Source organism: Corvus moneduloides, chromosome 7 (genome assembly GCF_009650955.1).
Source record: "Corvus moneduloides isolate bCorMon1 chromosome 7, bCorMon1.pri, whole genome shotgun sequence".
Classification (NCBI taxonomy): Eukaryota; Metazoa; Chordata; class Aves; order Passeriformes; family Corvidae; genus Corvus; species Corvus moneduloides.
The window spans coordinates 25,198,339-25,210,730 of record NC_045482.1 but is presented as its reverse complement, the minus strand read 5'-3'; the positions used below and the strand labels follow the sequence as shown (position 1 = coordinate 25,210,730).

The 12,392-nt window shown below is 41.1% G+C and overlaps 1 protein-coding gene across 2 annotated transcripts in view; it reads right to left on the bottom strand.

Annotated features, from left to right (window-relative positions):
* Positions 1–7,635, bottom strand: part of MAP3K2 (mitogen-activated protein kinase kinase kinase 2) — a 53,295-nt gene extending 45,660 nt beyond the window's left edge. For both annotated transcript variants that reach the window (XM_032115378.1, XM_032115381.1), the window contains exon 1: positions 7,542–7,635. The gene's annotated coding sequence lies outside the window, so the exon portion shown is untranslated. The remainder of the gene's footprint in view (positions 1–7,541) is intronic.
* Between the last annotated feature and the right edge of the window lie 4,757 nt (positions 7,636–12,392).

Genomic DNA, 12,392 nt, shown 5'->3' with positions numbered 1-12,392 from the left:
AATAATCTTTAGCTCCCTGTGAATCAGAAAAAAATCATAATTCAACTCAAACCCTCATATTAACATTTAAACCAAAATGTAAAAATAGAAACCTAGGTTTGTCAAAGCACTCCAGAATCAAATGCAAAGACACAAAGACAACGTATTGTCATAACGTTTCCTTCTTGAACCTGCCCTAGCACAGCCCTTAGCAGTGGGTACCAAATTACAATGAGATCTATGACGCTTTATTATTACACTTTTACCTCAAGTGATAAAAATATAAGAATCCTAATAAACACAGATAATAAGGTAAGCTAACTACAGACTCAAAAGTTCCAGAGAAAGGATTACTATGTTTGTGCCCACTTCTAACCATCACCTTTAAGACAATTGGTCCACTGCTAAGGTTGCACTTGTGTCAAGAGACTAGTCCTGCTTGTCTACAGTAACTGCTACTGTCCAGCTGAACTTTAATGACAAGCAGGAGATCTGGAGCCAACAGATGATCCAGCTGAAAAGAGTTATTTTACGTTTTAATTAATAATCAGCCTATCTAACTGGCCTTACATTTCTACAGTATCAATGCCAACACAAAGAAAGGAGCAAGAACTCATGCTGGAATCAACCCTCTTAGCCACTGCACAGATCTGGATCGTTGAAAAAGATTCTCTAAAAGATGACATGCATAATGCAGGGATTTCAGGAAATTACACAATATTAAGTGTGACATATAACAAATAAACTACAATAACATGTATATGCATAATTGTGATAGAGCAGGGAAGAGCAGATATGGCTGTTCCAAAAAGAGATCCTCACTTTCAAATCTTGGTGCACTATGTGTACACGCATAAAGAATTGATTTCACTCAGTATCATGGTCTACTTGGATTTATGGTGCTGGAGAAGTCTCACCAAAGGCCTTCTTGAAGTCACAGCATAAGAAAGAATGTCTACCCTTGCATGAATAAATTGGTTAAAATATAGAAGACATAGGACAAACAGTTGTTTTCACAAGGAAGGAAGAGGATGCCAGTGGGCCTTGTGTTGTTCAACATATTCTAAATTATCCAAGAAACAGGAGCTTTCTGAAATGCCTATTATTTGGGAGAGCAAGAAGAGGACTGACTACAGTAGAGGTGGTGGTCTTTATCAGAGAGAGGACTGAGCAATAAAGCAGGTAATTACCAGCATTGATGAACGAAAGTGATGCAAGTTGAGTGGAAAGGCGGAAGGAGAGCAATGGGTCCAACTTGGCATGTAAGAAACCAATGGGCTTTGCACTGAATACTGCCAACACTCAGATATAAAGCCAGCGTTAGGAATTACGAACAGAAAGTGCAAAACAGATCACTGTCTTCACATCTTTAACACCATTAGCATTCCTGAGACCTTCACTTCCAGAAGAGTATGTAGCAAACTAGGAAAAGGTATAATCAAAGGCATAGAATGGGTTCTACAGGGGAAAAGAAATAGGCAAGTTAGGACTCCGGTTTCAACAACATTTGGGTGTGGGGAGAAAGTGACAAAGGGCTACAAAACTGTACAAGGAACAGAGAGATGTATTGTTATAATAGACAGAGAATGTTCACTCTCCTCCAAAAGAAAGGTGGTACCAAAGGAATTCAGTACAACTGTTTAAAAAGTTTTTAAAAAAGAGTAGTTTTAACTAGAACCACTGACGTACCTACAGAATTTCTTACGAAAGGATATTTGGATGCCAGACATTTATTTAGCTGCACGCAAAAAAAGTCTGAGAAAAAAAATCCTAACATTACTAGCTACACAAAAACTACATCAGATTTAGAATCAGCCTTTACTAAAAATAATTAGGGATTGAAAGAATATTCAAGCTAAGTATGGTTACACTGTTCTCAGTCTTCCATAAGCATTCATTCATGCTCATCACTGAGGGAAGAATACTGGATTATCTTTTCTTTGATTCCATCACGGATTAAGATTTTATCTAAAACTTGCCAGACAGTTCACCAGTAGCTTCTTTTGAAAGTCTCATTCAGTATTCATGATAGTGCCTGCATCACAGACACAGAAGCATAACAGCTATTCCATAAAGGAACTTGCGGCAGCAAAGCATTGGTTAATTCAGTCATTAAGAAGTCATTACATTAGCCACCTCATCCCTGCCTGAAGTTACTGTGCTTACTGCTACCAGCAGTGGAAAAAACACTTTTCTAAACCCAGCCGTATACCAAGACAGTTATCATCAAGCCATTATGGAAAAAATAAAACAAAATTCCCATGGAGGTTTGCTATTCAAATTGTTTTTTATTTTTAAAAAAAAGTCTTATGCTGAAAACACAGTCAGTGTAACAAAAGAACAATTAAATACAGGTGGAACTTTACCAGTTTTCAGCCACTGCATTAATAAAATATTTAGGGTGGCAATTCTCATGTTCCTCAATAGAATGCTGTATTTTATTAAGATTTTCCTTTAGAAGTTTAATTTCTGCTTGTGTCAGTATTTTAGCCCTCTGTTCTCTTTTTTTTTATTTTTATAAATTTAAACAGCTTGATCTAGATTTTTCCAGTTTTCAAATGTTTGTTCAAAGATGAGACTATAGTTACGTCTGGTAACATGGCATTTAAACTGTTAGCATTTACAGACCTCCTGCCTAAATTATTTTTAAATAATTTTAAGGAGAAGTGAGAGGTATTTAACACTGACTCCTTGAATACTTCTTCCTGCAAGAAACTAGAAAAGGTCTTCATTAATACTCATTATTGGTGTCCGTTTAATTTTTTGTGAAGAACGCACTTCTGAAAGAATTGCAAAATTTGTCCCCTCTGTGATCTAGCCTCAATAATTATGGATAAAATCATTTACATAAGTCAGATAAAATGGAGTGAAACCAGGGAACATGCTGAACACATCTGTTTCATAGCTGACTCTGCAATTCTTCCAATAAAGTATGCTTATAGGATAAAAATTTCTTCTGCTACATCACTGGACCATAAGACATCTCAAAATGGCAAAAGGCTTGTTCAGGTACAGTTACGCTGACAGAAGTTACCTCAGCAATATGATTTACTTCAAAAGACAGCACATGCATAAAACAGACCAGTAAGGACACATTTTTGCCAACAGAAGCTGTGTCTAACCCTAGGAGAACTTGTCCTCAATCAAATTTCCTGTTATAGAGCAGGCTTATGTTCAAAAGCCACTGGGATTGCATGTGCTGGTAAAGAGATATGGAAGAGCAGCAAGTGCATACTCTGCTAAGTCTAAAAATGCTTCATAGAAGAAAACTAACCTAAAACAAAGATTGAATTCAATACAGTATAAGGTTATATTCCTTGGAAAGGTAACTCTAATACATATATATGAAGAAACAGATAACTGATACAACAAACACTAGTACGAGCTCCTGTGTTAGCAAATGCAGGAGTCAAGAACCTGATGGTGTTGGCAAGAAAAAAAAAAAAGCCCCAACAACAAAACAAAAACAAAACCCAGCCGTACCTGCATGCACACACCCTAGAATGACATTTTAATAAGGCCGTCATGTTACTTCTGCTACTTACAGAGTAACTTAATTACTCTGTTGCTCAAAAACTGTCTGTAGAACTCTGAAAAAGATACAGACAGATCACACAGAGCACAGTAAGAGTGAACAACAAAAACTGTTTGCACAGTTCAGTAAAGTCTGAAATAAAAGGAGACAGAGGAAGTCTTCAGATATGCAAACACTTGGTGAAAAGAGCACAGAAATCATTATCCTGCATGAGTAATATGAGTTGGATGAGAATTAAGTGGCTTAACTAGCACCAAGACAGAGTTAAGTTAAATGTTAAGAGAAGCCTCCTTACAACAATAATAGTCATGTACCAGCTATAAATAGACCAGTGAAGAGGTGTGGTATTCCCCTCTTCTGAGTTTTTTAAGAGAAGATCAGACAAATGTCTGTCACACATGATTTCAGCATATTTCCTTCTGCCTCTGGTGGGGGCTGACCTCATGAAATCCCTTCCCTTCTTACACATCCATCATTTCTTCCTTCATCCAAATGAGAAATGTTCATCAGTGTTATCATACCTGAGCTTCAAAAGTACAGTCTTTCCAATATAAACATCTGAAGCACATGAATTTTATTACATTGCTGTTGCCAGATTGCTAGTGTACTTGGCACAAATCACCGCAGGAAAACAAAAGCAGCATCTTTTACTGCTGCAGATAATCCACAAAAATGGACAAATGATGAATGGAAATACAGAAAGAGAAGCCAGTGAGAAAGATATTGTGAAGGATTCAAAGAAAAAAATGGCTGAAAACAAAGTTACAGCAAAGAAAAAATACTTTAGCCTAAAGAAAATTGTTTTCCTTTCACATGAAAAACTGAGTTAAAGTTTGCTGGTATATCTTAAAAAATATACAATAATTTGAGATACAGAAGTACACCTAAGTAAGACTTCACAGATGGGCCAAAGACATGTCTCTACAGGCCTCCCTGCATTACCAATTCCCAGCTCCCGGTTTTTAAAGGACAGTGCAGATACTTCTGCTTCGGCCTCACTCAAGTAAGTCCAACCTCAAATAACCTCATCAAGCTGGGTGCTAAACTATGCCACGTGTATTTGTGGGTCAAGTATCTCTAGAGCAGTAGTTCCCATTTCCCAAGGAAATCCCTGCAATATCACAATACAGAACTCCATCTTTCCTTTTCTTATTGTCACCAATCTTCCTGCAGCTTCTAAAAGATTACATTTAAGGTGAATATATTAAAACATCCCAGAAAAACCTGCAAATAAGCATGTTTAGTCTAAGAAAATGGGTTTACATACAGCCATAAATTGCATTTGTCATGTTATTAAATCAAGATGTCATGTCAAGAACTAGAAGCGAGAAATGAATCACAACTAACACACTGCATTCTGAACATGTTCCCATGTGTCCAATGTTATTCTGCAAGCTGTGTGCAATTATAGCACGCAGGATCTATTTTGACCTTAGCACTACAAAATACCAAAATATTAAAATAGCAAAAGTAGTATTTATCTCTAAAGAGATTTTTCTTTCTTCCCACAGAAAAATCAGTGTGTTCAATTGAATTCACAGATTTTTTTTTTTTTTAAATTTAATACTGTGTCAGTTCTACTTCAGAATCTTAAAAGCTTACGTTTAGAAATTAAACTTTCAGGACAGCAAACCTAATAGCTTGCTAATTAGATAAACCTAGAGTCACTAGGCAATACACATACTTACATTAGCTTGTCATGCATATGAAAACACATGACATTTTCTGCAAATGTATTTAAGATATACTTAACTACATCAATCAGTCAAATTTTCATCATTCATTTCTTTTTCTCCCAATAGTCTAAATAAAGGATAATGTTAGTAGTATGAAACATCTAAGAAGTTATTACTAGAAAATACATTCATTACTCCAAACTAAATGGGTACCTCTCCATAGATCAGAACACCCTCAGCTGTGCATTGAAGAAGAGGAGGAACAAATGAAGGAAATCAGTCCATTATCATACTCAGGCTGCATTTTACAAGAAAACATTGCTTTTAAGCTTAGAGGATGCCCAGTTAGAGAGCCACTGAACAACTTGTCACAAAACCAGATTACATGTAACTCATTACTTTTGGTTTAGTTTGCTGAAGTAAAAAGTCAGCCTGCAGTAAAGAGGACAGAAAAAAATACAAAACTTAAGATTACCAAGATTGCAAAGCTTTTTTCTCCATAGTTCTACATAAATACTTATTATTAATGACAAGGTTTTAAAAAACAGTAATTCTGATTTGTACCCAAATATGAACAACTTCTTTTAGGAAATGATCAGGAAAAAATGTGAAGTAAAAACTGTAACTGTGGCCTAAATTTAGAGCTTGACCAATTTGCTTGTTTTCTCCAGAGACAACTTTATAATAAAACAATCTCTCCTGCATTTAGCATCACTAGGCTTTAATTCCACAAGCCTGGCACTGACTAGCTCTCCCAACAATCATAGCAAAGAACCACTGACACATCAATGACCAAAATCGAAATGTTATTCATTTTTACCATAAATTAGTTTTATCAACATAAAGCAAAAACAAAACAAAAAAGCTTGACTACTGATACTAAACAACATAATGTTCATTTCACCACATTAATAAATTCTGTCGCAGCTCTCTACCTAATAACATTTACTATAAAAACTCCTAAGATTACCAAGCTATCTTGAAAAAAAAGGTTCCTCTGACTATTTAGAAATCTCAGCAAGCCAAGGTAAGCAATGCAAAAGCATCTGTTTTCTTCACCTTAGTCTTCTATTAGTGCCAGGTAAACCACCTGTTCAAACACCAACACAGAGTTCATCAAACCAAACTCTACACAGATTTTTCTTCTCAAGCAATGAGTCAATCTGACAAACGTTATCTTCCTATTCTGCTTTATCAACATACAAAAAAGCCTTGGGGAAAAAAATTAACTATATACAGTTTCACTACCTGAATCAAATCTGGGTTCAATATATATTGGTGGCAGTCGTAATAGAACACAGAGTAAAGGAAACAGCAATTATAGCAAGTTTTGGTTTTTAAACAGATTTCTAAGGAAACCAGTTAATTACACAGTCACTGTAAGGAAAGGTATAGGTGAAAGCAGGAAAAAATAGCAATGAAAAAAATTTATTCTAAGGTTTTTCAGTGTGGCATTAATACTAGCTCACCAATGTCCCTCCCCTTAAAAATATCCACAGGGAACTCCATAAGAAAGAACACTTTCTAGGGTTTTCCATTAGTAAGTGCTTTGCCACGAGAGAACCCAGGGATGTTGTACAAGACAAGCCTATAGACATTCACTCTGCTAATATGTCTCTGCCATACACACAGCAATGCAATTCCGAAGGCCTCTAACGCTCTGCAACGTGCTGCATTGTTTAAAGAAACGTTATAATTAAGAGACATTTTCTGCACGGACTAGAAATCCCCCTTATTTCAAGGCAGAATTCTATTATCTTTTACCACCTTCTTAGAGGACACTTCATGATACAACACATCTTAGAAGTGCTCAGCTAATTTAGCGCTTTGATCTTCAGTAATGCCACAGCCAAAAACTAAAACCAGATTTATGAAGCAAGAGAAACCAAGGGGGAAAAAAAACCCAAAACAACAACAACAAAAACCCCAACCTTGCTAGTGCTGCAATGCACTTCAAAAGCGACACGGGAATAAATAATCCGACGTTCACTTTTTCCCCTGACAAAAACATCTCGCAGAATCTGACCTACATACCCAATTCATAGCACTACCACTGCAGAGCAATTCAAAGACGACAAACCACAGCATCAGCGAGCAATCACGGGAAGATTCAGGGTGACATAGAAAAATACTCGTAAGGCACGTAGAACACTTAAGATACTGCAGCGGCAATAGGAGTAACATTAACGTGTGTCTCCCGGCACCGCAAACAACTACACCACCGCGTAGCTCCACCTGCACCGGGCCGGGTTCGTGCTATCCCCAGCCCGGGCACCTCCGAGACGCCGGGGCCGCCCCAAGGCCCCCCAAGACGCCCGGGCAAACCCGCCCCGGGGTTCCCACGCACCGACCTGTGTCACGGCGGAGGCCGGGCGGCCGCCGGGGACCCCCCGCGCTGCCCGGCGGCGGCGGGCGCAGCCCCGGCTGGGCGGGCGGCGCGGAGGGACCGGCCAGGATTCCGGAGCGGAGCCCACCCCCCCCCGGGGGAGGGGGGGAAGGGGCCCGGGGCCTGCCCGCGCCGGGGCACGGCGGGGACGGTGACAGGCGGCGCCGAGGCCGGCGCGGAGGGAGCGGCGCGAGTCGGCGGGCGGAGGGGAGCGGGGCAGGTGCCTCGGGGCGCTGCGGCCGCGGCGGGGCCGGGCCGGGGGTCCCGTCGGGCGTGAAGCGCCGCGGCCGCCGCTGCTGCCGCCCGCGAGCTCCGCCCCGCGCGCGCCAGGCCCCGTGACGGAGAGGGAGCGCGAGGCGTCACCGCGCGGCGGCGTCACGGCGAGGGGGCGGCGCGCGCCCGGGGGCTGCGGGGGCGCGTGCGCGCCGGGGCCCCAAGCCCGGGGTTCGAGGCCCACCCGGGACCCTCCGCGGCAGCCCCGGGCTAAGCGCACCGGGGCCGTGTGGCTCCTGACGCTGCCGCAGCGCCGTCGGGAGCGGCTGCCGGTCCCAGACAGGCGAGCGTAAGAGATACCCGACCTAGAGCCGTTCCGCGGCTGCGGGATCTGCGCCGTGCGAGAGTAGGATGGGAAGGTGCACGGCCGTAAAACCATTGCCATTGCTCACCGCAACAAATCCCCCGCCTCTGCTAGGCCCCGACCGCAGTCCGGCGCAGGACACGCTGCCTTGACTTGCCTCTTACAGGGGCTGTGCACGCTTTTAGGACAATTCAGAACGGCCTTCTGCCGCCTTCAGGTCGCCCATTTCTCCCGGCAGAGACTGACCGCTGTCTGCAGGAGGCACCTGCTTCCCGCAGGCAGTCAATACATGCAAGGAAGAAGGATGCTATCCCCAATTAATCAGCGAGGAAGCAGTCCCTGATACGTAGCAGGACAGCTATTACAGCTACCCTTGCAGTCTAAGTAGCCAATGACTAAATAATAGCATGGCACTGTAATTACTTTTGTACCGATTTAACAGTAACCTTACAGGCATGAACCATTGTGTATGAGATGCATAAATGACCTGTGCGTATTTAGCGGATGCCCTCTGAGACACTGCCAGGCCGTGTGTGTTCACACAGAGCTGTACAGAGGCAGCAGTGACCTGTGCCGGGGCACCTGACTGTATAGCTCAGTAATCCTCGCTGAGCTGCTGCTCACATGCTGCTTTCTGGGCACGTGGTAAGAGGTATTTAACCTGTAAGACATCAAGAGGTTTGCAAATCCTGGACAAGCCCTCAAAATCTTACCAAAACAAGGGTTGGGGAGCTACTTTGGTCACTCTTAACAGATCTGTGAAAGAATACTTGAACAGAAGTTTAAGATTCACATGTTAGCTTCCAGTGGGAACCACATATGAAACTAAATAATTACCCACTAAGGTCCATAACCTGATTATTTTGAGATCTTCAACCAAAATAGGCTGCAGAGAATGATAAAAACAAATACCCTCAAGTTTTTTAAAAGGCACTGAAGAGGACAGTGCTGAAGACCAACTGATGAAGCACATCCAAGAAAGGCACAAGGCACTGAATCACTGATTCCAGAGCCATCATGCAGGAGACATAGTCATCTCAAAGCTAAGACGCTTTGCTCCACACTTGGGAAAATTGTCAGTGGTGTTAATGAGACACTTGCCATGACCAAGAGTCTTTAACTAGGAAGTTAAAAAGGTGACCTTTTCTGCCAAACGATAGGGAAACAGCCAAGAAAATGCTGACTGTGATGCTCCTGCACCATCAAGCAAAATCAATGAGCCACAGCTGCTTACACAGCTTTGAAAACACATCCAGTGTTTCCCCTGCCTTAATGTTCCATTTCATGGCCGTTTGTCAGCTTTAGCATCTTGCAAATGGATTTCACTGATGGAGGAGGGGTTAGTGAATAGTAGGCTTTGAAGTCAAAGTTCTTTCCTACAGAAGAAGCCACCAAGGATTGTGGAAAATCATCCCACATTCCTCTACCCATGTGATCCTCTGTATTGCTGCACAACGCCTGTGAAGCACAGAGCACCATCCCAAGAGTACCTTGCAGAGGTGATGTACATCCTGACAGGCATCAGTGCTATCATGCCATAATCCTGAAATCAGAGCATCTTCAATACCAGGATAAACAGCTAAATATTGACTTTGAGATAAAAAATACCTATCAACACCAAGGACTGTCAAATTTCCCGCACAAAGGACCAGCACTTATGACACTGGTTCACACTGAGCTCAGCCCAAACCCAGGGGCATGGTTCTGGGATCACATGTCATGCTACCAGAGCAAAATAAATCTTATAGGAACAGTGTAATTGCTGATATGGAAAATAACAGTAAAAAAATAGCTGACAGGAGTTGCAATAAAGTATATTAGTTAGTTATGCATTCAGTTCAAACCCGGTACAGGTGACAGAAGCTGGGAGGTGTGGGGGTGGAAATGATAGAGTAAGCACATCTCAGGATAGTGGACTCAAGCAATTGACTGAAATCTGGCAGAATGGCTCTCCCTGAATTCCAGAATCAATACCTCATTGCAATGAGAGGTTCTCACCTCCTACTTGTATTGCTTGAGGCTAACAAGTGCCTGTATTAGTTAACACTAGAGCCACTGCTTCTAAACATTTTAAAAAGGAACAAACCAGCCCCTTTTCAGAGCCATGCCATCATTCTCCTTTTTCTTTGCCTCCCCACCACTCCTTCCTATAGATGGCACCGTATTACCACATTTTGAACTACATCCAGAAGATGATAAGTTAGTGATTAATTTAATATATATTTAATCAAATGAGGGGTTAACTGACAAACGAGCAAGCTGCTGGAGACAGAGCAGATAGGAGAAGTCAAAATGGCTTCTTCTGGGAGCTGCAGTAGGGTAAAGTCTGTGATGCTAGGATGTTAAAACACGATCCAGAGTCTTTCCTCACCAGCAGGAGGGCCAATGGTCTGTTTATAAATTTAAATCCAGCTCACATGCATTGAGCAGTATTATTTCAAACCTTTGCTAGTTATGTCTGCTATGCTCCTCTGCCTTCCCGTGACAGAAGGAAACAAGTGCCTGCATCTCAGTATTTCCACTTCTACCCAATACAAATGTACCATCACTGTACGGCAGATGCCAAAAGAAAGGAAGAGCAAATAGTTTGGGGAGGACAGTCCTAAATCACTGCTGGAAGATTCATAAAAATGTAATATACACTATAAGTGATCTTGCGCAGTAGTACTGATAGATTTGTCTGCTCCAAACCCATCACTAAAGTTTATGAAGCAACTAATTTACCTTTAGGACTCAGCCATATTCAGTAACCCAGAATACAGACACTGTTGACTTTACTAATAAGACAATTCCCCTAACGTCTGCAGCACTCAGCCATTTAACACAAGGCTGCTATTTGAGATGGCAAGGGGAAACTGGGACAAGCTGATTAGAAATATATGAAATTACACTATTTTGCAAAGAGCACACTTTCTTAAAGATTATAGTGGATATTCTGTGTGACTATTCAGAAGACTAAACGCAGCCATAAATGCTTGTAACAAGCAATGGTTGCCTCGTATTTGTTCATTTACATCTTACAGCAGACAAGCACCTTACTGCAGAATGACACTGGACAGACTGTTCTCCCTTTAGCAAACATGACAACTGTTAATCTTTAAAGAATGAAGATTTTTACTAAATAGACTTCATTTTACACTAAGTAAACCCACAGAATAATCAGACTTTGTTTTATGCTAAATAAATACCCTAAGTGAACAATATTCTACTGAACACAAAGAGTATCTGTAAAACATACCGCAAATGCTGTTGACAGAAATTGACAGAAATTGACAGAAATTCCCCTTCATTGAACTACACTGCTGTCACAAATGTAAAGTTCTGCAACACATATTCAGATATAACACCAGATAGTGGAGCAGAGTAGCAGTTGGTAAGCACCTATTCATCCATCAAATGAACATCTGATAAGAGATAGGCAGAATAGGCACAGGCCTACCCAGAGGTAAATACTAAAGCAAGCAAAAGTGATTTATAACAGAATGGTAAATGTAACTGTCATTCTAACACCCTTCTCTTTGCTTATTACAATTACACAGTGCAGCAAATGTTTAAGTTTCGGTGTTCGGTCAGTAAATCTCCTTGATGCTTCCTGAGTTCCTTAGCCCTTTTCTCACAGTTGCTTTCACCTCCCTTGTAAAATAAATCAAATAAAATAAAGCCCTGTTCTCTGAACTCCAGATACCCCAGTCTTATACAGGTCAAAGATGTTTTTGTTACCACACCCATTTCTTTTAACCTCTCAATGCCCTTTGATCAAAGGCTGTTGGCATAGGAAGAGCAGCTGATATTATCTGCAGAACTACAGCAGAAACCTGAAACATTCTTGCTGCCAGCTGACACAATACTGGGTTTCTGCAAGGTACTGCAAAACTTTTAAAATAATTTTAATCTGCATAAAAATGGACCAAAGAGACAATGAAACATTTCATGTAATCCATGGTGGAAGACAAAAAACACAAAAACAAAGTAAACCCCCCAAAAATACAAATAGAAACAAAACAAAAAAAAAAAAACCAAGCAAAAAAATAAAGGCTGTGATTACTGCAAAACCATTACAGCAAGGGAGTTACTATCCTAATATCTAACGAATTGTGATAAACATTTTAATATTATGCACAGTAAGCTTCAGCTCATGGGGGAACCTTGGTATTATTACTGGGGGGAAAAAAGAAAAAGCAGAGAACACTGATGTATGCCCTTCTCCTTCTGAGGATGTATTTTCTGTATTTTTAAACC